The sequence below is a fragment of the Oncorhynchus nerka genome, linkage group LG8 (assembly GCF_034236695.1).
Source record: "Oncorhynchus nerka isolate Pitt River linkage group LG8, Oner_Uvic_2.0, whole genome shotgun sequence".
Lineage (NCBI taxonomy): Eukaryota > Metazoa > Chordata > Actinopteri > Salmoniformes > Salmonidae > Oncorhynchus > Oncorhynchus nerka.
The window spans coordinates 70,480,674-70,507,735 of record NC_088403.1 but is presented as its reverse complement, the minus strand read 5'-3'; the positions used below and the strand labels follow the sequence as shown (position 1 = coordinate 70,507,735).

The 27,062-nt window shown below is 43.3% G+C and overlaps 7 non-coding genes across 7 annotated transcripts; 6 read left to right on the top strand and 1 right to left on the bottom strand.

The window, feature by feature from the left end:
- The first annotated feature begins 1,936 nt into the window (after window positions 1-1,936).
- On the top strand, window positions 1,937-2,008 carry trnaa-ugc (transfer RNA alanine (anticodon UGC)). Its single transcript has one exon. It is a non-coding gene; the product is annotated as a tRNA-Ala (tRNA).
- Window positions 2,009-2,426: 418 nt separating this feature from the next.
- trnat-cgu (transfer RNA threonine (anticodon CGU)) lies at window positions 2,427-2,498 on the top strand. Its single transcript has one exon. It is a non-coding gene; the product is annotated as a tRNA-Thr (tRNA).
- A 13,535-nt stretch (window positions 2,499-16,033) lies between these two features.
- Window positions 16,034-16,105, top strand: trnaa-ugc (transfer RNA alanine (anticodon UGC)). Its single transcript has one exon. It is a non-coding gene; the product is annotated as a tRNA-Ala (tRNA).
- Window positions 16,106-16,558: 453 nt separating this feature from the next.
- Window positions 16,559-16,630, top strand: trnat-cgu (transfer RNA threonine (anticodon CGU)). The gene has a single exon. It is a non-coding gene; the product is annotated as a tRNA-Thr (tRNA).
- A 5,995-nt stretch (window positions 16,631-22,625) lies between these two features.
- trnaa-ugc (transfer RNA alanine (anticodon UGC)) lies at window positions 22,626-22,697 on the top strand. The gene has a single exon. It is a non-coding gene; the product is annotated as a tRNA-Ala (tRNA).
- Window positions 22,698-22,995: 298 nt separating this feature from the next.
- Window positions 22,996-23,067, top strand: trnat-cgu (transfer RNA threonine (anticodon CGU)). The gene has a single exon. It is a non-coding gene; the product is annotated as a tRNA-Thr (tRNA).
- A 2,741-nt stretch (window positions 23,068-25,808) lies between these two features.
- On the bottom strand, window positions 25,809-25,880 carry trnaa-ugc (transfer RNA alanine (anticodon UGC)). Its single transcript has one exon. It is a non-coding gene; the product is annotated as a tRNA-Ala (tRNA).
- Window positions 25,881-27,062: the final 1,182 nt, after the last annotated feature.

Sequence of the window (27,062 nt, the reverse complement as noted above, 5' to 3'; positions counted from 1 at the left end):
AAAAGTCAGATCTTTCCAAAACTTCATATATGTGATTAGGCAACCCCCATGAACTGTAAATCAGTCATTTTTCCCATAAAATTTCAAAGGAAAACTAAATCACACACACACACAGCTTGGAAGTAGGGACCCATTGGGGTAGAGACATACACTGCCTGCATTAGTTAACCTTGTTGGAACTTTTAAAGAACCGTCAGACCTAGAGTTCCGAAACTTTAGAATCCTGTTCTAGACGTCAGGTCGATAGTGCGTGGTGAGTTACGTGGCTCTACACGGTTCTCGGACCGAGAAACAGCTTCGTACATTTGCAATGACTTCAATTCATTTTGACCATTACGAAAATAGCGACATTTAGAAATGTCTCAGAGTCACAAGCCTAGGTGCATTGCGACCGTCTCGGCCCATATAGACAGACCCCAACGTTTCTGTCCGATAGCTCATTCAAGGACCCCGTAGCAAGTCATGGAAAAAAGTGGATTTTCAGCACCAATTAGGGTTTTGCTCGGACACCAAATGACCGATCGAGCCGAAACTTGGGATTCGGGGTCGCCTCAGCTAGGCCTACACGTAACATAAGAAATGGACCCGCAGCTAGAACGTAACTACGTGTTTTATGTTTTTTTATGATTTGAACCAAAGGCGTTGTGAATTTTGGGCCAGCTCTGAAGTATGTGATAGTTGGCTACTAAACGAGTTGGAAAAAGTGGGTTTAGTGTCAGTTTGTATCAGTTTGGTGTCAGACTGATATCTAATTGACTGATGGACGGTGACTTGCTGGTGACTTTTGTCCATTTGCAATATGTTTAAACAGTGAGGTACCATCACCAAAAGTGACATTCTGAAATCAACCCTAACGAGCCATTGAGATGAACCAGAATCACTGCCCAGCCATGCCGAGTTCATCGGGCCAGTCAATTTCACATTCCTGCAGGATTTTTATAGCATGACAAATTCGTGATGGTACCTGCCCATTGAACCATATTGCAAATTGACTTTGCAAAAGTGAAAACATAAACAAATGGAATGATGAAATCAACACAACGAGTGATGGTACAACACTGCCAGGCCATCCTGAAGTCAATTTTGCATTTCTGCAGGATTTTTGAGCATGTCCAATTTCATATGGTAAATGCCCATTGAAACATATTGCAAATGCACGTGCACTTGCAATATGACTCTATAGTGAAAAAACATCACCAAATGGACATGATGAAATCAACACAACGAGTGATGGAAAGGTACAACTATCACTGCTCGGCCATCCTGTGTTCATCAGACCAGTCAATTTTGCATTTTTGAGCATGTCAAATTTCATATGGTAAATGCCAATTGAACCATATTGCAAATGCACGTTCACTTGCGATATGATTCAACAGTGAAAAAACATCAAAAAATGGACATGATGAAGTCAACACAATGAGCGATGGAAAGGAGCAACTATCACTGCCAGGCCATCCCGAGTTCATCTGGCCAGTCAATTTTGCATTTCTGCAGGATTTTTGAGCATGTCAAATTTCATATGATAAATGCCCATTGAAACATATTGCAAATGCACGTGCATTTGCAATATGATTCTATAGTGAAAAAACATCACCAAATGGACATGTGGACCAAATGGACTGTGCGCTTGTTTGTTCCATGTGTAACTCGTCGCCAGAACCACTGGCTCCAGGTCATCTGTAAGTCTATGCTAGGTAAAGCTCCGCCTTATCAAGGCAATCACAGGCGGCCTAGTCCTCTCGCAGCAGTCCCTTCCAGCTGTAGTCAGAGCAGGAGATGTTCACCCCTCCGCGTCCAGACTGCAAATGAATTGCACTGCTTTGCTTTACCTTGGCCAGGTCGCAGTTGTGTATGAGAACTTGTTCTTAACTGGCTTACCTGCTATAATAAAGGAGAAATTTAAGAAAATAAGAAACAATTTTTTATTTCCCAGAAAGGGGATGTAGCTCAGTGGTAGAGCGCATGCTTTGCATGTATGAGGTACTGGGTTCAATCCCCAGCTTCTCCATGTTTTTTTGCAAAGACCCAACTTCTACTTTCCAGAATGTTGAAATTCTAAGCAGGAAACAGAGATGTGCTAAATAATTTGGTCTTTTAATCTGAAGAACACGCGTTCAATCCCTGTTAGTACATTTATAGAACAGAAGTGGCATGGTTCCCATCTTTTATGGCATCATTTTCAAAAACTGAAGTTCATGTTTTCGATCCCTGTCCGTACCTGTTTTAAGAATTGCTGCTATCATTTCATTGTAGTTTCAATGGAGTGGTGTATATATAAAGTACATATTGATATTGCGTTTTATCTGCAAATTAAATTTTAATGGAAGCTATGCTATGAGGTCCTTTCTCCACTTCAAATTCACATTTGCACAACTACTACTTTCAGAATGTTGATATATATATATATATATATTGCAGTATAGAGTGGCATGGTGGCCAAGTCGTAAGGCGTCGGTCTCGTAAACCGAAGATCATGGGTTCAAATCCCATCCGTGCCTTTATAGAAAAAGCTTTAAATTCCATGGAAATTTACATTCATTGGAGGACTTTGTAGACAAATCATGTTGTAACAATATTTGAACACAACTATTATATTAAGGGGAAGTATCTCTACGATAGAGCCACTTTACATGTTTCCTGTCCTACAGTATTCCCCAACTTGTCTTTTGAGAGTATTCACTTGTTAAATTAGCTTTTGCACAACTCCCACTTTCCACAATGTTGACATTCTAAGAATGAAATAGATGCGCAAAGCCATCTGTTTTTGTTAACTGAAGCACATGGGTTCAATCCCTGTTCGACGTTTATGGTAGATAGCTGATATTATGGAAATGTACTTTCATCACAACAGTGTAAAGAAAAGGTAAATTGTCTTGATATGGCCACTGCGACCTGTATGCTCTAGTCGGCTGGCCCTCGCTACATATTCGTTGCCAGAACCACTGGCTATTTTGTTATTGACTGTGCGCTTGTTTGTTCCATGTGTAACTCGTCGCCAGAACCACTGGCTCCAGGTCATCTGTAAGTCCTGTTCTTCCAAGATGGCGTAGCAGTAAGTGTCCTGTCGTATCGTCTCTCTGTAAATATCGTCTCTTTTTCGTTTTAGATATTTTTAGATATTTTTTCTTCGCATATCTTTAAAAACATATTGCTAAACCTAAGCTTCCAAATACTCTTCTGCAACCCGCCAATGTAGCTACTTTTCCTAAAGTAGTTATATTTACTTCGGAACCGGACCCCCTCAACTGAAGCTAGCCTGCTAACTACCAGCTATGCTAGCGGTCTTCAGCTAACCGGTCATCAACTAACCTTTAGCTCGGAAAGCTCCCGCCAGTTCGAACAACGCGACGCTAACCAGAGCATAACGGACCTATTTAATTTTTTTTACCCCCAGATTCCCACCACAAACAGAACATTCTTCAGCTGGATCTTCGCAACTAGCTATCGAGCTAAACAGCAACCCTGGTTGTTTACTCCTGGCTAGCGTTTCCACCCACGTAGCTTGAAGCTAGCCCGGCCAGAGCTCCTAGCATACTCCTGGGCTACAATACCTTGACTACGACCGGTCTATCGATATCACTGCATGAAGAGGAATAAACAGACTCACACCATCGCGACGTCCTCCAAAGGCTAACTCTCTAGCCCTCGCTATCTCCTTGCTTGCTAGTTCGGCATGCTAACTGCTAGCTTGTTTAGCCCAGGTCCGCTAACTACTACCTTGTTTACCCCGGCCTGCTAATCTGTTAGCTTGTTAGCACAGGCCTGCTAACCGTCTGCAGCGCCGCGTCACAAAAACGCAGTGGCCCATATGTACTCTATCTCTTCCCGATTTCTTTAAAAATGTGTTTATACCTTCCGGAAACCTGCCTCAACCAATGTGATACGGAATCGCTATTATCCTTATTTTTAGAACACACTCAAGAACCTCCAGAAGCTAACCAGCTAGCTAGCTACAAGCTATTTAGTCATTGTTAGTTTTCTTAACCTGGATAACACTCGCCAGCCCAGCCCCCCTGCCCCATCCACCGCTGCCCCCTGGACTCTGATCACTTGGCTACATAGCTGATGCACGCTGGACTGTCCATTAATCACGGTACTCCATTCTGCTTGTTTGTTTTATCTGTCGGCCGAGTTGCCTAGTCAATGCCATCTCACCTGCTGTTGTTATGCTAGCTGATTAGCTGTTGTCTCACCCACTGTTTTAGCTAGCTTTCCCAATTCAACACCTGTGTTTACTGTATGCCTCGCTGTATGTCTCTCTCAAATGTCAATATGCCTTGTATACTGTTGCTCAGGTTAGTTATCATTGTTTTAGTTCACAATGGAGCCCCTAGTCCCATTCCTCAGACCCCTGATACCTCCTTTGTCCCACCTCCCACATATGCGGTGACCTCACCCATTACAACCAGCATGTCCAGAGATAAAACCTCTCTCATCATCACCCAGTGCCTGGGCTTACCTCCGCCGTACCCGCACCCCACCATACCCCTGTCTGTGCATTATGCCCTGAATATATTCTACTATGCCCAGAAACCTGCTCCTCTTATTCTCTGTCCCCAACGATCTAGGCGACCAGTTTTGATAGCCCTTAGCCGCACCCTCATACTACTCCTTCTCTGTTCCGCGGGTGATGTGGAGGTAAACCCAGGCCCTGCATGTCCCCAGGCACCCTCATTTGTTGACTTCTGTGATCGAAAAAGCCTTGGTTTCATGCATGTCAACATTAGACGCCTCCTCCCTAAGTTTGTTTTACTCACTGCTTTAGCACACTCTGCTAACCCTGATGTCCTTGCCGTGTCTGAATCCTGGCTCAGGAAGGCCACCAAAAATTCAGAGATTTCCATACCCAACTATAACATCTTCCGTCAAAGATAGAACTGCCAAAGGGGGAGGAGTCGCAGTCTACTGCAGAGATAGCCTGCAAAGTAATGTCATACTTTCCAGGTCCGTACCCAAACAGTTCGAACTACTAATTCTGAAAATTACTCTCTCCAGAAATAAGTCTCTCACTGTTGCCGCCTGCTACCGACCCCCCTCAGCTCCCAGCTGTGCCCTGGACACCATTTGTGAATTGATTGCCCCCCATCTAGCTTCTGAGTTTGTTCTGTTAGGTGACCTAAACTGGGATATGCTTAACACCCCGGCAGTCCTACAATCTAAGCTAGATGCCCTCAATCTCACACAAATCATCAAGGAACCCACCAGGTACAACCCTAACTCTGTAAGCAAGGGCACCCTCATAGACGTCATCCTGACCAACTGGCCCTCCAAATACACCTCCGCTGTCTTCAAACAGGATCTCAGCGACCACTGCCTCATTGCCTGTATCCGCTACGGTGCCGCAGTCAAACGACCACCCCTCATCACTGTCAAACGCTCCCTAAAACACTTCTGTGAGCAGGCCTTTCTAATCGACCTGGCCCGGGTATCCTGGAAGGACATTGACCTCATCCCGTCAGTTGAGGATGCCTGGTCATTCTTTAAGAGTAACTTCCTCACCATATTAGATAAGCATGCTCCGTTCAAAAAATGCAGAACTAAGAACAGATACAGCCCTTGGTTCACTCCAGACCTGACTGCCCTCGACCAGCACAAAAACATCCTGTGGCGGACTGCAATAGCATCGAACAGTCCCCGCGATATGCAACTGTTCAGGGAAGTCAGGAACCAATACACGCAGTCAGTCAGGAATGCTAAGGCCAGCTTCTTCAGGCAGAAGTTTGCATCCTGTAGCTCCAACTCCAAAAAGTTCTGGGACACTGTGAAGTCCATGGAGAACAAGAGCACCTCTTCCCAGCTGCCCACTGCACTGAGGCTAGGGAACACGGTCACCACCGACAAACCCATGATTATCGAAAACTTCAACACGCATTTCTCAACGGCTGGCCATGCCTTCCGCCTGGCTACTCCTACCTCGGCCAACAGCTCCGGCCCCCCCGCAGCTCCTCGCCCAAGCCTTTCCAGGTTCTCCTTTACCCAAATCCAGATAGCAGACGTTCTGAAAGAGCTGCAAAACCTGGACCCGTATAAATCAGCTGGGCTTGACAATCTGGACCCTCTATTTCTGAAACTATCCGCCGCCATTGTCGCAACCCCTATTACCAGCCTGTTCAACCTCTCTTTCATATCGTCTGAGATCCCCAAGGATTGAAAGCTGCCGCAGTCATCCCCCTCTTCAAAGGGGGGAGACACCCTGGACCCAAACTGTTACAGACCTATATCCATTCTGCCCTGCCTATCTAAGGTCTTCGAAAGCCAAATCAACAAACAGGTCACTGACCATCTCGAATCCCACCGTACCTTCTCCGCTATGCAATCTGGTTTCCGAGCCGGTCACGGGTGCACCTCAGCCACACTCAAGGTACTAAACGACATCATAACCGCCATCGATAAAAGACAGTACTGTGCAGCCGTCTTCATCGACCTTGCCAAGGCTTTCGACTCTGTCAATCACCATATTCTTATCGGCAGACTCAGTAGCCTCGGTTTTTCGGATGACTGCCTTGCCTGGTTCACCAATTACTTTGCAGACAGAGTTCAGTGTGTCAAATCGGAGGGCATGTTGTCCGGTCCTCTGGCAGTCTCTATGGGGGTGCCACAGGGTTAAATTCTCGGGCCAACTCTTTTCTCTGTGTATATCAATGATGTTGCTCTTGCTGCGGGCGATTCCCTGATCCACCTCTACGCAGACGACACCATGCTATACACTTTCGGCCCGTCATTGGACACTGTGCTATCTAACCTCCAATCGAGCTTCAATGCCATACAACACTCCTTCCGTGGCCTCCAACTGCTCTTAAACGCTAGTAAAACCAAATGCATGCTTTTCAACCGATCGCTGCCTGCACCCGCTTGCCCGACTAGCATCACCACACTGGATGGTTCCGACCTTGAATATGTGGACACCTATAAGTACCTAGGTGTCTGGCTAGACTGCAAACTCTCCTTCCAGACCCATATCAAACATCTCCAATCGAAAATCAAATCAAGAGTCGGCTTTCTATTCCGCAACAAAGCCTCCTTCACTCACGCTGCCAAGCTTACCCTAGTAAAACTGACTATCCTACCGATCCTCGACTTCGGCGATGTCATCTACAAAATTGCTTCCAACACTCTTCTCAGCAAACTGGATGCAGTTTATCACAGTGCCATCCGTTTTGTCACTAAAGCACCTTATACTACCCACCACTGCGACTTGTATGCTCTAGTCGGCTGGCCCTCGCTACATATTTGTCGCCAGATCCACTGGCTCCAGGTCATCTACAAGGCCATGCTAGGCAAAGCTCCGCCTTATCTCAGCTCACTGGTCACGATGGCAACACCCATCCGTAGCACGCGCTCCAGCAGGTGTATCTCATTGATCATCCCTAAAGCCAACATCTCATTCGGCCGCCTTTCGTTCCAGTACTCTGCTGCCTGTGACTGGAACTGGCAAACATCGCTGAAGTTGGAGACTTTTATCTCCCTCACCAACTTCAAACATCAGCTATCTGAGCAGCTAACCGATCGCTGCAGCTGTACATAATCTATTGGAGACATTTTCATCATCCCCACAGTTTTTTATTTATTTACTTTTCAACCAATATCTCTACCTGTACATGACCATCTGATCATTTATCACTCCAGTGTTAATCTGCAATCATTGTAATTATTCGCCTACCTCCTCATGCCTTTTGCAAACATTGTATATAGACTCCCTGAGCAGCTACTGTACATAATCTATTGTTTGTAAACAGCCCACCCATTTTCACCTACCTCATCCCCACATTTTTATTTATTTACTTTTCTGCTCTTTTGCACACCAATATCTCTACCTGTACATGACCATCTGATCATTTATCACTCCAGTGTTAATCTGCAATATTGTAATTATTCGCCTACCTCCTCATGCCTTTTGCACACATTGTATATAGACTCCCCTTTTTTCTCTACTGTGTTATTGACTTGTTTGTAACAGTATTTTTATTGAAATTTCACAATTTTCACCCATATTAAGAGATACAACAACAGAGACAAAGCACACAGAACAAAGAGAAAAACAGCCCCCACTTACCCATATCTACGTGCATATACATACATACATACATACATACACACATATACATATACCCATGCATATACCCACACATATACATACACATACATACATACCCATACATACACACATATACATATACCCATGCATATACCCACACATATACATACACATACATACATACCCATACATACACACATATACATATACCCATGCATATACCCACACATATACATACACATACATACATACCCATACATACACACATATACATATACCCACACATATACATACACATACATACATACCCATACATACACACATATACATATACCCATGCATATACCCACACATATACATACACATACATACATACCCATACATACACACATATACATATACCCATGCATATACCCACACATATACATACACATACATACATACCCATACATACACACATATACATATACCCATGCATATACCCACACATATACATACACATACATACATACATACATACACACATATACATATACCCATGCATATACCCACACATATACATACACATACATACATACCCATACATACACACATATACATATACCCATGCATATACCCACACATATACATACACATACATACATACCCATACATACACACATATACATATACCCATGCATATACATACACATACATACATACCCATACATACACACATATACATATACCCATGCATATACCCACACATATACATACACATACATACATACATACATACACACATATACATATACCCATGCATATACACACATATACATACACATACATACATACCCATACATACACACATATACATATACCCATGCATATACCCACACATATACATACACATACATACATACACACATATACATACACACATATACATATACCCACACATATACATACACATACATACATACCCATACATACACACATATACATATACCCACACATATACATACACATACATACATACATACACACATATACATATACCCATGCATATACCCACACATATACATACACATACATACATACATACACACATATACATATACCCATGCATATACCCACACATATACATACACATACATACATACATACACACATATACATATACCCATGCATATACCCACACATATACATACACATACATACATACATACACACATATACATATACCCATGCATATACCCACACATATACATACACATACATACATACCCATACATACACACATATACATATACCCATGCATATACCCACACATATACATACACATACATACATACCCATACATACACACATATACATATACCCATGCATATACCCACACATATACATACACATACATACATACCCATACATACACACATATACATATACCCATGCATATACCCACACATATGCATACACATACATACATACCCATACATACACACATATACATATACCCATGCATATACCCACACATATACATACACATACATACATACCCATACATACACACATATACATATACCCATGCATATACCCACACATATACATACACATACATACATACCCATACATACACACATATACATATACCCATGCATATACCCACACATATACATACACATACATACACACATATACATATACCCATGCATATACCCACACATATACATACACATACATACATACCCATACATACACACATATACATATACCCATGCATATACCCACACATATACATACACATACATACATACCCATACATACACACATATACATATACCCATGCATATACCCACACATATGCATACATACACGCACGCACGCACACACATATACACACCCATACATACGTACACCATTTTCCTCTCCCCGCTCTGTGCTTCTCTCACCCCATCACCATCATTGCGTCCCTCAATACATACATTTTAAACAAACTTACAAACAGAAATTAAACAAAAAAGCTCAGTTTAAACCAAGAGGTTAGGTTCCACACATGGAACGTACAGTGTAGTTCTGAAATACATAGATCCCCGCCGTTCTAAGAGAATCCTTGCAGCATAATAGCTGATACCTCAGGTTCTAGGTCATTTAGATAAGGTTCCCATACTTTGTAGAACTGGTCTGTTTTAGAATGCAATGTACATGTCAGATATTCCAGAGGCACCCATTCAAATAGTATCTTATGCCAGTCTTTAATAGAAGGAACCTTATCACTAATCCACTGTAAAAGGATGTTTTTCCTCGCTGCGAAGGTAAGGATGTTGTAAAGCCTTCTTTTACAGACAGAAGTAACATGCCTACTAGGGAGACCTAACAGTAAAGAAACTGGGTCCAATTCTAGATCAACCCCTAGGATCTTTTAAATTTCTTGCAGGACACCAGACCAGTATCTTTGTATTTTGGTACATGACCATAAACAATGTGTTAGGGTGCCTGTATCAGTTTTGCATTTAAGACACTGAGGGGAAGAGGAAGTGGGGCTAAAAGCATGTCCTGTAAGGGGTATTTTGAAAGAGAAGTCTCAATGTCTAACCAAATAGAGGAGTCATCATTTGTGATCCAGTCAGAAATATAACAAAGGTGGGCACACCATTGATAGAACTTGATATTGGGCAGGTCCAAGCCGCCCATAGAACTTGGCAGCTGCAATATTGCCATCTTAAGTCTTGGCTTGCGTTTACTCCATATAAAGGAACTTAGCCATCCATTTACATCCTTTATTACCTTATTGGGGAGTAATACTGGGATCATTTGGATTGGGTAAAGTAGTCTAGGTAAAACGTTCATTTTCAGGAGGGATATTCTACCCAACCAAGAAATGGGGAGAGAGTTCCAGCGCTCCAGATCCTGTCTTATTGTATCAAACAAGGGAACAAAATTGGCTTTGTACATTAGCTGGAATTTAGGAGTTACAAATATACCCAGATACATGAAACCTGAGGGAGACCATTTAAAAGGGAAGGGGGGAGAAGTATTAGGTACAGAGTGTAGGCTACCAAGTGGCATAGCCTCTGACTTAGTTAGGTTAATCTTGTAGCCTGAGAATTCACTGAATAATTCAATTATATTAATAAGAGATGTAATTGAAGTCTTGGGACTAGAGATGAATATCAGGACATCATCAGCATACAAGCTTATTTTATGGTGAACATCACCAATGAGCAGCCCCTGTATAGCAGGCGTTACCCTGATGGCCTCGGCCAGTGGTTCCATAACGAGTGCAAAGAGGAGGGGGGATAAAGGACAGCCCTGTCTGGTACCTCTGTGTATAGAGAAGCTATTTGACCTTAGCCCATTAGTTAGGACAGCCCTGTCTGGTACCTCTGTGTATAGAGAAGCTATTTGACCGTAGCCCATTAGTAAGGACAGCCCTGTCTGGTACCTCTGTGTATAGAGAAGCTATTTGACCGTAGCCCATTAGTAAGGACAGCCCTGTCTGGTACCTCTGTGTATAGAGAAGCTATTTGACCGTAGCCCATTAGTAAGGACAGCCCTGTCTGGTACCTCTGTGTATAGAGAAGCTATTTGACCGTAGCCCATTAGTAAGGACAGCCCTGTCTGGTACCTCTGTGTATAGAGAAGCTATTTGACCGTAGCCCATTAGTAAGGACAGCCCTGTCTGGTACCTCTGTGTATAGAGAAGCTATTTGACCGTAGCCCATTAGTTAGGACAGCAGCCTGAGGATCATCATACAAAACTTTCACCCATTTTATAAAGTTGTCCCCCAGACCAAATTTATTTAGAGCAAATAATAGGTAAGACCACTCCACACGATCAAATGCTTTCTCAGCATCTAGGGAGAGCACAAGACCATCTACAGCACTTTGTTGGTAGGCTTGAATTACATTAAGAAGCCGCCTGACGTTGTTGCATGACTTACGGCCCCTAATGAAGCCAGTTTGGTCTCCTTTCACAATTAGTGGCAATGAGTCCTCTAATCTTGTGGCTAGAATTTTAGAAAGCAATTTTCTATCCACATTCAGAAGGGAAATTGGTCTGTACGAGGAACAAGACTCTGGACATTTTCCCTTTTTGAGAATAAGTGAAATGTTGGCTTCTCTCAGCGTTTGAGGGAGTTGGTCATTTGAAAATGAGTGGTTAAACATATCACGCAATGGCTCAAGGATCAGGCCATGGAACTCTTTATAGAACTCACTACAAAACCCGTCTGGTCCTGGGGCCTTACCATTTTGCAGATTCTTAATTGCGAACATTATCTCTTCCTTGGTAATAGGGGCATTAAGGAGGGACCTCTGTTCTTCGGAGATAGTAGGGAGCTCAATCTTACCAAAGAAGTTCTCCATTAATTTGGGTGCATCCTTTGGCAGTTCTGAGGCATAAAGGTTTGTATAAAATTTCTTAAATGAGTCACTTATCAATTTATTTTCATATAAATGATTACCATCAGAATCAGTAATAGTAGCAATTGACTGAGAGTCAGCCCTCTTTTTAGCTAGGTATGCCAAGTACTTTCCTGGCTTATCGCCATGTTCATATAGCTTTTGCCTGACAAATCTCATTTTCTTTTCAGCGTCCTGTGTTAGGAGAGAGTCTAGCGTTGATCTAATGACTGATATTTCCTTTAATAGGGCAGGAGTGGGCGTTTTAATGTAGTCCTTCTCTTTAGTTCCTAATTCACCCTCTAACATTTTTTGCTTTTCCCGCTTTTTCCGTCTCTTAGTAGCTGTGTATGACATAATCAGACCCCTGGCATACGCTTTACAGGTCTCCCAAAGGAGCGAGGGGTTATCTGTTGATTGAGAGTTAATAGAGAAAAATGCTTTAAACTCTGTTATAAAGTATGATGTGAATGTATGGTCTTTAAGAATGGTTGTGTTTAACCTCCAATGTCTTGACCGATTGAATGCCCCGTTGAGTTTTATGTCCAGGATCACCTCAGCATGATCAGATATGACTATGCTTCCTATCCTAGCAGATAAAACAGACTGCAAAGACGTCTTGGGCATAAAAAAATAATATATTCTAGTCTGACATCCATGAGGTGCAGAGAAAAAAGTGAACTCTCTGTTGGAGGGATGGAAAGCTCTCCAGACATCCGCATACCCCAGATCATCACAAATAGCTTTAAGTGACTTAGCTTGAGGAGAGAGTGAAGCTATACCACTGGGAAACTTATCAATAAGGGGGTTCAACAAGCAGTTAAAATCTCCTCCAACCACTGCAGTGTCTGAGTTTAATTCTGAAAAGTCTAGAAATGCCTTAGTGAGGAAATCAGGGGGGTGAGCAGGGGGGAAGTAAATGTTCATCATGGAAATGTTCTGCCCTTGTAAAGTACCATTAATTATAACAAAGCGACCAAATTTATCTTTCACACAATTCAAGACCTTAAGTGGTAAGTTCTTTTTCACCAGAATTGCTACACCTCTACTTCTGGATGTAAATGATGAGAAAAACACTTGACCAAACCCTCCTTGTTGTAATTTCAGGTGCTCCTTATCATCCAAATGGGTTTCTTGCAACAGTGCAATATCAATATTTTCTTTTTTCAAAAAGACAATACTTTCTTCCTCTTAATGGGGTTATGGCTCCCTCTAATGTTCCACGTACATACACGCAGTCTGTTATCTGCCATTGTATCTTGACCATTCAATATTCAGACTGGATCCTACTGTAAAAGTGGGGTGGTACCTTTTTCCATGTGTTGAACTCTCCTCTATCTCACTGAGCATAAACAAAAATATGAACCCTGAACTCGAACTATACTAAACCCAAAAATTAAACATGTAAAATTCCAAAAGGGGGTTTTCCCACTAGCTAACATGCAGGGGATTTCAACTCTCCAATGTAGACTCTTAAGTCCGCATTGCCGCTCAATAGCCTCATCCTTTATATATATGGAAAAGAAAATCAATAGAAGAAGATTGAGGCTCTTCCACCTAAAACCAAGCCTGGGCACCAATATGGATTCACACATATCTCAGCCTGAGCTATAGCGGCTATTAATTTAGCAAGAAAAATAATAAAGTTACGAATATTACTGGAATATTACTGAGCCGGAGTACGTGGGGACTCACACCACTGTTTCGTGATCAGATTCAACCAAAAATAATAAAGAGAATATTACTGAGCCGGAGTGGGGACTCACACCACTGTTTCGTGATCAGATTCAACCAAAAATAAGCAAAGTTATTCAATGCTGTGGAGGTGCAGCGAATATTACTAAAGTTATTTACCCGAGTTATTCAAGAGTCAGTTATTTAAAGTCGCAGCAGCCTCTTCAGGTGTGTAGAGCTTTTAGGTGATCCGTTGACCATAATCTTCAATGTGGCCGGGTACAACAGTGCGTAGTCCATCTTCATTCTCATGAGTCGAGCCTTCGCCTCATCAAACGCTTTGCGTCTTCGTACAACCGTTGTGGAATAATCATTGAAGAATGAGACCTTTGGACCTTTATGTTGACTACCATCAGAGCCGATGTTTCTAGCCGCATCCATGACGCGCTGCTTGTCGGTGAAGTTGTGGAACTTTATAACCACCGGCCGTGGGCGTTGATTGGGGCCCGGTATCGGTGCTTGAGAGCGATGGGCTCTGTCCAGCTTCACACGACCAGCCTTAGTGTCCATTTGTAGGTAGCCAGGGATCCATTCCTCAAAGAATTTTACTGAACGTGTCCCTTCAGAATTTTCCGGGAGTCCCACAACACGAATATTGCATCTGCGTCCTCGATTATCCAAGTCGTCAATGTGCTCCGCCATTTCGCGCACCTGTTTCTCAAGTGCTTTTATCTTAGCGTCCATAGATGTAGTTGAAGTTTCCACTGCAGCAATTCTTCCTTCCGCCTCAACAACACGTTTCACAACGCTCTGTATTTCAGCTGAATGGCCTGCTATTGCTTCCAAGACCGTTCTTATCTTAGCATCGATCACTTTAGTAATGTTATCAGTCATCTTTTGAATCATCAGGTCCATTGTGCCCGGGTCCGCAATGGTGTTAGCTTCGCTAACGTTAGCTAGCTCCTCATGCACATCCACAGGGGTGGTGGTTTTGGTCGACTTCTTAGTATTTCTATTGGGCATGTTGTCTGAGATTTTTGCGAAATAGTCGTCAAGACTCATTATATGGTAACTTATTTAGCCAATTCTACCACTTTTTCAAGCTAGGAGATTAATGTAAGAATATAAATTTACGAATGCCACGAGAGCTCGCTGAAACACCGTGTTCTCTCTACGGCGCCATTTTGTCCCCTCCGTTATTGACTTGTTAATTGTTTACTCCATGTGTAACTCTGTGTTGTCTGTTCACACTGCTATGCTTTATCTTGGCCAGGTCGCAGTTGCAAATGAGAACCTGTTCTCAACTAGCCTACCTGGTTAAATAAAGGTTAAATCATTTTTTTAAAAAAGTCTATGCTAGGTAAAGCTCCGCCTTATCAAAGCACTCACAGGGGGCCTAGTCCTTGCGCAGCAGATGCCCATCTGTAAATAGCCCACCCAATCTACCTACCTCATCGCCATATTGTTTTTATTTACTTTCTGCACTTTTGCACACCAGTATTTCTACTTGCACATCATCATCTGCTCATCTATCACTCCAGTGTTCATTTGCTAAATTGTGACTACTTCGGTACTATGGCATATTTATTGCCTTTTTTTTAAATCCCTTCTATTTTGTTATTGACTGTGCGCTAGTTTGTTCCATGTGTAACTCGTCGCCAGAACCACTGGTTCCAGGTCATCTGTAAGTCTATGCTAGGTAAAGCTCCGCCTTATCAAGGCAATCACAGGCGGCCTAGTCCTCTCGCAGCAGTCCCTTCCAGCTGTAGTCAGAGCAGGAGATGTTCACCCCTCCGCGTCCAGACTGCAAATGAATTGCACTGCTTTGCTTTACCTTGGCCAGGTCGCAGTTGTGTATGAGAACTTGTTCTTAACTGGCTTACCTGCTATAATAAAGGAGAAATGTAAGAAAATAAGAAACAATTTTTTATTTCCCAGAAAGGGGGTGTAGCTCAGTGGTAGAGTGCATGCTTTGCATGTATGAGGTACTGGGTTCAATCCCCAGCTTCTCCATGTTTTTTTGCAAAGACCCAACTTCTACTTTCCAGAATGTTGAAATTCTAAGCAGGAAACAGAGATGTGCTAAATAATTTGGTCTTTTAATCTGAAGAACACGCGTTCAATCCCTGTTAGTACATTTATAGAACAGAAGTGGCATGGTTCCCATCTTTTATGGCATCATTTTCAAAAACTGAAGTTCATGTTTTCGATCCCTGTCCGTACCTGTTTTAAGAATTGCTGCTATCATTTCATTGTAGTTTCAATGGAGTGGTGTATATATAAAGTACAGTGTATTGATATTGCGTTTTATCTGCAAATTAAATTTTAATGGAAGCTCAGAGGGGAGGGCATGCTATATATGCATGAGGTCCTTTCTCCACTGAGTTTGTGTGCCAAATTCACATTTGCACAACTACTACTTTCCAGAATGTTATATATATATATATATATATTGCAGTATAGAGTGGCATGGTGGCCAAGTCGTAAGGCGTCGGTCTCGTAAACCGAAGATCATGGGTTCAAATCCCATCCGTGCCTTTATAGAAAAAGCTTTAAATTCCATGGAAATTTACATTCATTGGAGGACTTTTGTAGACAAATCATGTTGTAACAATATTTGAACACAACTATTATATTAAGGGGAAGTATCTCTACGATAGAGCCACTTTACATGTTTCCTGTCCTACAGTATTCCCCAACTTGTCTTTTGAGAGTATTCACTTGTTAAATTAGCTTTTGCACAACTCCCACTTTCCACAATGTTGACATTCTAAGAATGAAATAGATGCGCAAAGCCATCTGTTTTTGTTAACTGAAGCACATGGGTTCAATCCCTGTTCGACGTTTATGGTAGATAGCTGATATTATGGAAATGTACTTTCATCACAACAGTGTAAAGAAAAGGTAAATTGTCTTGATATGGCCACTGCGACCTGTATGCTCTAGTCGGCTGGCCCTCGCTACATATTCGTTGCCAGAACCACTGGCTATTTTGTTATTGACTGTGCGCTTGTTTGTTCCATGTGTAACTCGTCGCCAGAACCACTGGCTCCAGGTCATCTGTAAGTCCTGTTCTTCCAAGATGGCGTAGCAGTAAGTGTCCTGTCGTATCGTCTCTCTGTAAATATCGTCTCTTTTTCGTTTTAGATATTTTTAGATATTTTTTTCTTCGCATATCTTTAAAAACATATTGCTAAACCTAAGCTTCCAAATACTCTTCTGCAACCCGCCAATGTAGCTACTTTTCCTAAAGTAGTTATATTTACTTCGAAACGGACCCCCTCAACTGAAGCTAGCCTGCTAACTACCAGCTATGCTAGCGGTCTTCAGCTAACCGGTCATCAACTAACCTTTAGCTCGGAAAGCTCCCGCCAGTTCGAACAACGCGACGCTAACCAGAGCATAACGGACCTATTTAATTTTTTTTACCCCCAGATTCCCACCACAAACAGAACATTCTTCAGCTGGATCTTCGCAACTAGCTATCGAGCTAAACAGCAACCCTGGTTGTTTACTCCTGGCTAGCGTTTCCACCCACGTAGCTTGAAGCTAGCCCGGCCAGAGCTCCTAGCATACTCCTGGGCTACAATACCTTGACTACGACCGGTCTATCGATATCACTGCATGAAGAGGAATAAACAGACTCACACCATCGCGACGTCCTCCAAAGGCTAACTCTCTAGCCCTCGCTATCTCCTTGCTTGCTAGTTCGGCATGCTAACTGCTAGCTTGTTTAGCCCAGGTCCGCTAACTACTACCTTGTTTACCCCGGCCTGCTAATCTGTTAGCTTGTTAGCACAGGCCTGCTAACCGTCTGCAGCGCCGCGTCACAAAAACGCAGTGGCCCATATGTACTCTATCTCTTCCCGATTTCTTTAAAAATGTGTTTATACCTTCCGGAAAGGCCTTAACCAATGTGATACGGAATCGCTATTATCCTTATTTTTAGAACACACTCAAGAACCTCCAGAAGCTAACCAGCTAGCTAGCTACAAGCTATTTAGTCATTGTTAGTTTTCTTAACCTGGATAACACTCGCCAGCCCAGCCCCCCTGCCCCATCCACCGCTGCCCCCTGGACTCTGATCACTTGGCTACATAGCTGATGCACGCTGGACTGTCCATTAATCACGGTACTCCATTCTGCTTGTTTGTTTTATCTGTCGGCCGAGTTGCCTAGTCAATGCCATCTCACCTGCTGTTGTTATGCTAGCTGATTAGCTGTTGTCTCACCCACTGTTTTAGCTAGCTTTCCCAATTCAACACCTGTGTTTACTGTATGCCTCACTGTATGTCTCTCTCAAATGTCAATATGCCTTGTATACTGTTGCTCAGGTTAGTTATCATTGTTTTAGTTCACAATGGAGCCCCTAGTCCCATTCCTCAGACCCCTGATACCTCCTTTGTCCCACCTCCCACATATGCGGTGACCTCACCCATTACAACCAGCATGTCCAGAGATAAAACCTCTCTCATCATCACCCAGTGCCTGGGCTTACCTCCGCCGTACCCGCACCCCACCATACCCCTGTCTGTGCATTATGCCCTGAATATATTCTACTATGCCCAGAAACCTGCTCCTCTTATTCTCTGTCCCCAACGCTCTAGGCGACCAGTTTTGATAGCCCTTAGCCGCACCCTCATACTACTCCTTCTCTGTTCCGCGGGTGATGTGGAGGTAAACCCAGGCCCTGCATGTCCCCAGGCACCCTCATTTGTTGACTTCTGTGATCGAAAAAGCCTTGGTTTCATGCATGTCAACATTAGACGCCTCCTCCCTAAGTTTGTTTTACTCACTGCTTTAGCACACTCTGCTAACCCTGATGTCCTTGCCGTGTCTGAATCCTGGCTCAGAAAGGCCACCAAAAATTCAGAGATTTCCATACCCAACTATAACATCTTCCGTCAAAGATAGAACTGCCAAAGGGGGAGGAGTCGCAGTCTACTGCAGAGATAGCCTGCAAAGTAATGTCATACTTTCCAGGTCCGTACCCAAACAGTTCGAACTACTAATTCTGAAAATTACTCTCTCCAGAAATAAGTCTCTCACTGTTGCCGCCTGCTACCGACCCCCCTCAGCTCCCAGCTGTGCCCTGGACACCATTTGTGAATTGATTGCCCCCCATCTAGCTTCTGAGTTTGTTCTGTTAGGTGACCTAAACTGGGATATGCTTAACACCCCGGCAGTCCTACAATCTAAGCTAGATGCCCTCAATCTCACACAAATCATCAAGGAACCCACCAGGTACAACCCTAACTCTGTAAGCAAGGGCACCCTCATAGACGTCATCCTGACCAACTGGCCCTCCAAATACACCTCCGCTGTCTTCAAACAGGATCTCAGCGACCACTGCCTCATTGCCTGTATCCGCTACGGTGCCGCAGTCAAACGACCACCCCTCATCACTGTCAAACGCTCCCTAAAACACTTCTGTGAGCAGGCCTTTCTAATCGACCTGGCCCGGGTATCCTGGAAGGACATTGACCTCATCCCGTCAGTTGAGGATGCCTGGTCATTCTTTAAGAGTAACTTCCTCACCATATTAGATAAGCATGCTCCGTTCAAAAAATGCAGAACTAAGAACAGATACAGCCCTTGGTTCACTCCAGACCTGACTGCCCTCGACCAGCACAAAAACATCCTGTGGCGGACTGCAATAGCATCGAACAGTCCCCGCGATATGCAACTGTTCAGGGAAGTCAGGAACCAATACACGCAGTCAGTCAGGAATGCTAAGGCCAGCTTCTTCAGGCAGAAGTTTGCATCCTGTAGCTCCAACTCCAAAAAGTTCTGGGACACTGTGAAGTCCATGGAGAACAAGAGCACCTCTTCCCAGCTGCCCACTGCACTGAGGCTAGGGAACACGGTCACCACCGACAAACCCATGATTATCGAAAACTTCAACACGCATTTCTCAACGGCTGGCCATGCCTTCCGCCTGGCTACTCCTACCTCGGCCAACAGCTCCGGCCCCCCCGCAGCTCCTCGCCCAAGCCTTTCCAGGTTCTCCTTTACCCAAATCCAGATAGCAGACGTTCTGAAAGAGCTGCAAAACCTGGACCCGTATAAATCAGCTGGGCTTGACAATCTGGACCCTCTATTTCTGAAACTATCCGCCGCCATTGTCGCAACCCCTATTACCAGCCTGTTCAACCTCTCTTTCATATCGTCTGAGATCCCCAAGGATTGGAAAGCTGCCGCAGTCATCCCCCTCTTTAAAGGGGGAGACACCCTGGACCCAAACTGTTACAGACCTATATCCATTCTGCCCTGCCTATCTAAGGTCTTCGAAAGCCAAATCAACAAACAGGTCACTGACCATCTCGAATCCCACCGTACCTTCTCCGCTATGCAATCTGGTTTCCGAGCCGGTCACGGGTGCACCTCAGCCACACTCAAGGTACTAAACGACATCATAACCGCCATCGATAAAAGACAGTACTGTGCAGCCGTCTTCATCGACCTTGCCAAGGCTTTCGACTCTGTCAATCACCATATTCTTATCGGCAGACTCAGTAGCCTCGGTTTTTCGGATGACTGCCTTGCCTGGTTCACCAATTACTTTGCAGACAGAGTTCAGTGTGTCAAATCGGAGGGCATGTTGTCCGGTCCTCTGGCAGTCTCTATGGGGGTGCCACAGGGTTAAATTCTCGGGCCAACTCTTTTCTCTGTGTATATCAATGATGTTGCTCTTGCTGCGGACGATTCCCTGATCCACCTCTACGCAGACGACACCATGCTATACACTTTCGGCCCGTCATTGGACACTGTGCTATCTAACCTCCAATCGAGCTTCAATGCCATACAACACTCCTTCCGTGGCCTCCAACTGCTCTTAAACGCTAGTAAAACCAAATGCATGCTTTTCAACCGATCGCTGCCTGCACCCGCTTGCCCGACTAGCATCACCACACTGGATGGTTCCGACCTTGAATATGTGGACACCTATAAGTACCTAGGTGTCTGGCTAGACTGCAAACTCTCCTTCCAGACCCATATCAAACATCTCCAATCGAAAATCAAATCAAGAGTCGGCTTTCTATTCCGCAACAAAGCCTCCTTCACTCACGCTGCCAAGCTTACCCTAGTAAAACTGACTATCCTACCGATCCTCGACTTCGGCGATGTCATCTACAAAATTGCTTCCAACACTCTTCTCAGCAAACTGGATGCAGTTTATCACAGTGCCATCCGTTTTGTCACTAAAGCACCTTATACTACCCACCACTGCGACTTGTATGCTCTAGTCGGCTGGCCCTCGCTACATATTTGTCGCCAGATCCACTGGCTCCAGGTCATCTACAAGGCCATGCTAGGCAAAGCTCCGCCTTATCTCAGCTCACTGGTCACGATGGCAACACCCATCCGTAGCACGCGCTCCAGCAGGTGTATCTCATTGATCATCCCTAAAGCCAACACCTCATTCGGCCGCCTTTCGTTCCAGTACTCTGCTGCCTGTGACTGGAACGAATTGCAAAAATCGCTGAAGTTGGAGACTTTTATCTCCCTCACCAACTTCAAACATCAGCTATCTGAGCAGCTAACCGATCGCTGCAGCTGTACATAATCTATTGGTAAATAGCCCACCCATTTTCACCTACCTCATCCCCACAGTTTTTGATTTATTTACTTTTCTGCTCTTTTGCACACCAATATCTCTACCTGTACATGACCATCTGATCATTTATCACTCCAGTGTTAATCTGCAATATTGTAATTATTCGCCTACCTCCTCATGCCTTTTGCACACATTGTATATAGACTCCCCTTTTTTCTCTACTGTGTTATTGACTTGTTAATTGTTTACTCCATGTGTAACTCTGTGTTGTCTGTTCACACTGCTATGCTTTATCTTGGCCAGGTCGCAGTTGCAAATGAGAACCTGTTCTCAACTAGCCTACCTGGTTAAATAAAGGTTAAATCATTTTTTTTTTTAAAGTCTATGCTAGGTAAAGCTCCGCCTTATCAAAGCACTCACAGGGGGCCTAGTCCTTGCGCAGCAGATGCCCATCTGTAAATAGCCCACCCAATCTACCTACCTCATCGCCATATTGTTTTTATTTACTTTCTGCACTTTTGCACACCAGTATTTCTACTTGCACATCATCATCTGCTCATCTATCACTCCAGTGTTCATTTGCTAAATTGTGACTACTTCGGTACTATGGCATATTTATTGCCTTTTTTTTTTTAAATCCCTTCTATTTTGTTATTGACTGTGCGCTAGTTTGTTCCATGTGTAACTCGTCGCCAGAACCACTGGTTCCAGGTCATCTGTAAGTCTATGCTAGGTAAAGCTCCGCCTTATCAAGGCAATCACAGGCGGCCTAGTCCTCTCGCAGCAGTCCCTTCCAGCTGCAGTCAGAGCAGGAGATGTTCACCCCTCCGCGTCCAGACTGCAAATGAATTGCACTGCTTTGCTTTACCTTGGCCAGGTCGCAGTTGTGTATGAGAACTTGTTCTTAACTGGCGTACCTGCTATAATAAAGTAGAAATTTAAGAAAATAAGAAACTATTTTTTCTTTCCCAGAAAGGGGTTGTAGCTCAGTGGTAGAGCGCATGCTTTGCATGTATGAGGTCCTGGGTTCAATCCCCAGCTTCTCCATGTTTTTTTTGCAAAGACCCAACTTCTACTTTCCAGAATGTTGAAATTCTAAGCAGGAAACAGAGATGTGCTAAATAATTTGGTCTTTTAATCTGAAGAACGGAGTGGTACAGTGTACAGTGTATTGATATTGCGTTTTATCTGCAAATTAAATGGGATGGAAGCTCAGAGGGGAGTGCATGCTATATATGTATGAGGTCCTTTCTCCACTGAGTTTGTGTGCCAAATTCACATTTGCACAACTACTACTTTCCAGAATGTTGATATATCTATATATATATACATTGCATTGTAGAGTGTCATGGTGGCCAAGTGGTAAGGCGTCGGTCTCGTAAACCGAAGACCATGGGTTCAAATCCCATCTGTGCCTTTATAGAAAAGGCTTCAAGTTCCATGGAAATGTACAGTCATTGGAGGACTTTGTAGAAAAATCATCTTGTATCAATATTTGAACACAACTATTATATTGTGGGGAAGTATCTCTACGATAGAGCCACTTTACATGTTTCCTGTCATACATTAAGGGAAGATTTCGGCAGTTGCTGTATGGTTAGTGAGAAAGTCCATATTGCAAATGTACGGTCCCTTACTAGACGTCCAAAATCGTTTGTAAAATTCCCGGACGGCGTCGGGCCGAGCGGCAGGGCCGGACCTACCAGGAAGTCATCAAATGAACTTTGTCGGACATTCGGTTTCCATTTTACAAAAATAATACGATTTTGGTAATTTTTCCGCTGTCCCGGAATATCCCACAAGAGGGCATAAGCAATCATATTGCTATTGGACAAAACATCACGATTCACGACGGGGCCTTATCTCGAAAACGGAAAATATTTCGAAGCCGAAACTCGGTGAGCGTATGTTTGGCATAATGGGCAGTTGGCCCCGAACAAGATGGCGTCTAGGCCTCAACGGTTTTTGAGTTATGGCCATTTATCTGGGATTAAAGGTCCAAAATGAAAATAGAGAAAAAAAAATTCCACTTCACCTCAAAGTCAAGGAGCCTCCGGTGTCAATAAAAAAAGAACCAGCCATTTATCTTTCGTCATTTAAGAGAAATCGTACAACGACAGATTGGTGATGTTCACGGATAGGTGTTTTTTTTTCAACGGTTACAGATCCAGTTGCAGGGTGTTCTTACAAATCTTTTTAAAGTGTGCTGCGGAGCTCTGCGAGATTTCTGTGATTTTCTATGATTTTCTGAAATAACACACACTCACTAAACCCTCCGTAAATAACTCAGTTCTTAACGTAAAGATTTAAAACTCAGGATTCTGTAAAGGCATACCCCAATCAGGATATGAGTTTATTTATAGCTTCCTGTGCCAACCGGAAGTGCCTTAAATGGTGTCACAGTGGCAGTTTCCAAGGGTTAAAAAGGTCAGATCTTTTCAAAACTTCATATGTGTGATTAGGCAACCACCATAAAATGTAAGTCAGTAATTTCTCCCAACAGTTGTCAAAGAAAAGCTCTCTCTCACACACACACACACAGAAACACACACACAGCAAGGATGGAGTGACAAAGTGCGGTGCTTAAAGACACACAAAGCCTACAATGGCATTTACATATTCTCTAGGCCTGTGCCGAGTTCAACAAGATGCCCCGCTTGACCGCAGCTCGCTAGGTCTAAGCACAGCGACCATTAGAAAAGTAGGCCCAAAATGAAGGCTGGCCCTCAATGTCATTTGCTTTTGGGTGACAGTGAGAGAGACATTTTATGGTGGTTGCCTAATCTAAATATGAAGTTTTGAAAAGATCTGACCTGGAGTTTACCCTGACAGATGATGAGTAGAAATCCTGGTGTGCAAAATGTGACACTATTTAAATAAAAACAATATGGCGATGAGGTAGGTAGGAAGCTGGGCTAACAGATGGGCATCCTGATCTGATGCCTACAGAATCCTGAGTTTTAAATCTTTACGTAAGAACTGAGTTATTTACGGGAGGGCAGAGTGTGTGTTATTTGAAAATCATAGAAAATCACAGCTTTACCTAGCATAGACTTGGGAAAAGATAAGACCTGAGCCAGTGGTTCTGGCGACGAGTTACACATGGAACAAACAAGCGCACAGTCAATAACAAAATAGCCAATCTTTCTTGCGACGAATATCTTAAATGACGAAAGATAAATGGTTGGTTCTTTTTTATTGACAATTGAGCCGTTGACTTTGAGGTGAAGATGGAATTTTTTTTCTATTTTTCCTTTAATCCCAGATAAATGGCCTACTCAAAACCGTTGAGGCCAGACGGATCTTAAACCCGGGGCCAACTGCCCAGATTATGCTAAACATACGCTCAGAATGTCAACATTTGGAAAGGGAGCAGTGAATCGTGATGTTTTGTCCAATAGCAACAAGTGCTTATACCCTCAAAAGACAAGTTGGGGACAGCTGGAGGACAGGAAACATGTAAAGTGGCTATATTTGTAAATGGAAGATATTTCCCCTTAATATAATAGTTGTGTTCAAATATTGATACAACCTGGTGTCCGGCCCTGCCGCTACAAAGTCCTCCAATGGGAATTTGCATGGAAACGCCTTTTTTAAAGGCACGGTATGGGGACCATGTTCTTCGGTTGACTTTCCGACGCCTACCACTTGGCCACCATGCCGAAATCTTCCCTTAATGTATGACAGGAAACATGTAATATCTATATGTATCAACATTCTGAATAGCTGTGTCAAATATTGATACAAGATGATTTGACAAAGTTCCAATGGCACACAAAACTGAAGCCTTTTCTATAAAGGCACAGATGGGATTTGAATAGCATGGTCCTCTGAGCTTCCAGACCGACGCCTTACCATTTGCCACCATGACGCACTCTACAATGCAATGTATATATATATAGATATATCAACATTCTGAAAGTAGTAGATAGCAAATGCAATTTACAAACAGGTGGAGAAAGGATCAAAACATGCATGCACTCTCTGAAAATCCCATGCCATTTGCAGATAAAACGCAATATCAATACACTGTAACTGTACTAACAGGGATTGAACGCATGTTCTTCAGATTAAAAGACCAAATTATTTAGCACATCTCTGTTTCCTGCTTAGAATTTCAACATTCTGGAAAGTAGAAGTTGGGTCTTTGCAAAAAAATGGAGAAGCTGGGGATTGAACCCAGGACCTCATACATGCAAAGCATGCGCTCTACCACTGAGCTACAACCCTTTCTGGGAAAGAAATGGTTTCTTATTTTCTTAAATTTACTTTATTATAGCAGGTACGCCAGTTAAGAACAAGTTCTCATACACAACTGCGACCTGGCTAAGGTAAAGCAAAAGCAGTCATTTGCAGTCTGACGCGGAGGGGCAAACATCTCCTGCTCTGACTGCAAGCTGGAAGGGGACTGCTGCGAGAGTGACTAGGCCGCCTGTGATTGCCTTGATAAGGCGGAGCTTTACCTAGCATAGACTTACAGATGACCTGGAACCAGTGGATTTCTGGCGACGAGAAATTACACATGGACAAACTAGCGCACAGTCAATAACAAAATAGAAGGGATTTAAAAAAAGGCAATAAATATGCCATAGTACCGAAGTAGTACAATTTAGCAAATGAACACTGGAGTGATAGATGAGCAGATACTGATGTGCAAGTAGAAATACTGGTGTGCAAAAGTGCAGAAAGTAAATAAAAACAATATGGCGATGAGGTAGGTAGATTGGGTGGGCTATTTACAGATGGGCATCTGCTGCGCAAGGACTAGGCTCCCTGTGGAGTGCTTTGATAAGGCGGAGCTTTTTACCTAGCATAGACTTTAAAAAAAAAATGATTTAACCTTATTTAACCAGGTAGGCTAGTTGAGAACAGGTTCTCATTTGCAACTGCGACTTTACAAGATAAAGCATAGCAGTATGAACAGACAAATTTAAGAGTTACATGGGTAAACAATTAACAAGTCTAATATTTAATGAAAAAAGGGAGTCTATACAATGTGTGCAAAAAACATGAGAGGTAAGAATAATACAATATTGCAGATTACTGGGCAAATGATCAGATGGTCATGTACAGGTGTGAGTATTGCCAAAAAAACAGAAGAAAAGTAAATAAACTATTGGGGTAGATGGGTGAGATACCAATAGATGTACAGCTGCAGCGATGATTGCTTCTCAGATTAACACTGATGTTTGAGGTTGAGAGGAAGATAAAAATCTCCAACTTCAGTATTTACAATTCGTTCCAGTCACAGGCAGCAAATACTAGGCGAAGAAAGAGCGTGTCAAATGAGGCCGAGATGATCAGCCACCTGCTAGGCCTGCGTGTATGCAGAGATCAGATGTTGCCATCGTGATGAGGCGCGAGCTGCCTAGCATGGCCTTGTAAATGACCACAAACCAGTGGATCTGGCGA